The sequence below is a fragment of the Alosa pseudoharengus genome, unplaced genomic scaffold, assembly GCF_046254945.1.
Source record: "Alosa pseudoharengus isolate Yale_2024_CS ecotype anadromous, Long Island Sound unplaced genomic scaffold, YU_APseudo_1.1 YU_APseudo_1.1_scf_24, whole genome shotgun sequence".
NCBI lineage: Eukaryota > Metazoa > Chordata > Actinopteri > Clupeiformes > Clupeidae > Alosa > Alosa pseudoharengus.
Genome location: NW_027468689.1, coordinates 2,572,574 through 2,575,073, shown reverse-complemented (window position 1 = coordinate 2,575,073; position 2,500 = coordinate 2,572,574). Strand labels below are relative to the sequence as shown.

Sequence of the window (2,500 nt, the reverse complement as noted above, 5' to 3'; positions counted from 1 at the left end):
GAAAAGAAAGAATGAAAGAATGCGAGATGAAATGATATGAGATGATATGAGATGTGTGTGTGTGTGTGTGTGTGTGTGTGTGTGTGTGTGTGTGATATGAGATGATATGAGATGATTATGTTCAGAGAAGCCACATTCTCACATGCCAGAGATAGCTAGTTCTCACACAGTCTGTGAATTTTCCCATGGAGTGATGACAGTGTGTATGAAGTGGTGAGAGCGTGTGTGATGAGCAATGAGTGTGTGAGTGTATGTTGTGTGTGTGTGTGTGTGTGTGTGTGTGTGTGTGTGTGTGTGTGTGTGGAGCATCTCCAATCAACACCTGCTGAATACACTCCACTGGAAAACCTCTGCTACATCTGCTGTCATCACTGCATCTCGCTCATCATTATTTATTTATTTATTTATTTACTCTCGCACGTGGCTGGCTATTTTCATAAACGGACATTTCACCCTCTCCGTTTTCAAAAATAACATCTTGCACACCTGTCAGTTGTCAGAAAAGTTTTCCTTTATATGCCTTCAAGTGCATGCCAAACCTGTATGTGGCAGTATAAGGAGAAGCTCAAACCCATGTTAGCCAATCAGAATCCCAGCAACGAATCACTTCCTCTTTATCTTTTAAACTGACTAAAAATCTCCGCCTCGTCACATAAATCTCCGCTTGTACCTGTTTAGAACAAACAGAGTTTTCCCAAAAAAACGATCAGCCCTGAGTTTTTAAAAACTCCGTTTCCATTTCCCCTAGGGATCAATAAAGTATATCTATCTATCTATATCTATCTATCTATCTATCTAAATGACAGAAAAACATCACCGGTTGCATCGTTTTCGTTGTCGTCTAAACACCACTGACACTCTTCATTATTATATTTATTTACTTCTTAATAACTGCTCTAGTACTCGTCATTATTTATTTGATCCCTTAATAATCGCTCTAACGCAGCAGGGTGTGATATCAAGGCTGATAATGCCAATCAGCCACCGTAAGATGACATCAGAAAAATGTGCAGTGGTCTCTTAATTTGTGTGTGTATGTGTGTTTGTGTGCATATACACCAATGTGCAAATTCACTGAAACAAAGGAAACTGTGGGTGTAGCAGGGGTGGTGTGGTTTTACCTTGTGAAGTGATAAAAGGACCCTCTCAAGACAACTGACTCACTTTAATAAAAGGACCCTCTCAAGACAACTGACTCACTTTAAAAGGGCTTTAATGGAGAAAGGAATAGAGATGAGCTCTTCCTCTGTTCGCTGGTGGCTGCGGAGTTGTTTCAAATCATTTGCTTAAGGGTGTATGTGTTTGTTTGGTAGGGAAGGACTGCTCCTAGAGTGGAGCATCTCAAGCAGCTAAAAAGGTTTGGCCTAGAAGTGGACCAGCTTTGGCCCTGATGTGGCCCTGATTTGGCCCTGATTTGGCCCAGAAGTTGACCAGCTTTGGCCCTGATTTGGCCCTGATTTGGCCCAGATGTGGCCTTCATGCCGCCTCAGCTACACCGGAGCCACTCCAGCCGTAGTGCCTCACGGGCAGAAGGGATTTGGGGGTTATTTAAGGCTGGCGAAGTCTGTTGTTGTTGTCGGATAACAGTCACAGCTTTGAGGCCAAGCGGAGAAGAGTCATCGAGTGCAGTTACACAAGGCGGGTAAGTGCCTTCATCAATATTTAACAGACTGTCTGCTACACACTGCTGGAGCAGCACTACGGCCCTCTGAGACAAAAGACTACATCTCCCATGAACACACTGGAGTGTGATCCCCTCATAATTAATAGTACAACACAGTAGGGATTTGTAGTTCAGTGTCAGGCACATAGTCTTGCTGGTGTTGGCATAAGTCAGCAGGAAAGAGTTTGGCTGCCGACAGACAGGCAGCAAAAACAAACAGGAGCAGGTCAATGAAAACAGAAATACAACTCCCATGATTCATATTGTCTGCCCTTACAGCCTGTTTACGGTAAAATCCTGAAATGTCCCGTACTGTAATATGAATCTGAATTCACATACTCTTAGGGGAAATGGGGTTTGGGTGTTTAGGGAGCTGTGCAGGGAGAAATTCTCTGGAGGCAGGACTCAATGGAACACAACTCAATAAGCCAGAGTCCCTGGAGGGTCTTCAGAACACCAAGGCAGTTACAGTAGGAGAATGGAATGCTGCTGAATCCAAATCACACAGCCTACAAGATAACAGTAAGAGAACTGAACACTTAAACTGAATCTAGAGCACATATAGCCTACCAAATTACAGTAAGAAAACGTTCGATGCCGTTGTAAAATCCAGCACAAACATACACCTTGACCGCATTCCGATCTATATTACTGCGCTACCACAACTTGATACAAAAGTTAAAGTAGCTGCGTCTCGATGTTGCTTGGCAACCATTCAGATAGAGGAAATATATTTCTTGGCAGAAGAATGATTATCTAGGAATAACTAGTTATATTTCTAGTTGCTGTGCCTTTACTTTATGAAACTTTGCCAGGTATTTATAGTGACAGTTTTTG

General features: G+C 42.8%; 1 protein-coding gene across 1 annotated transcript in view; it reads right to left on the bottom strand.

The window, feature by feature from the left end:
• tmem198ab (transmembrane protein 198ab) overlaps positions 1-2,500 on the bottom strand; it is an 11,806-nt gene that overhangs the window by 7,301 nt on the left and 2,005 nt on the right. The window lies entirely within an intron of this gene.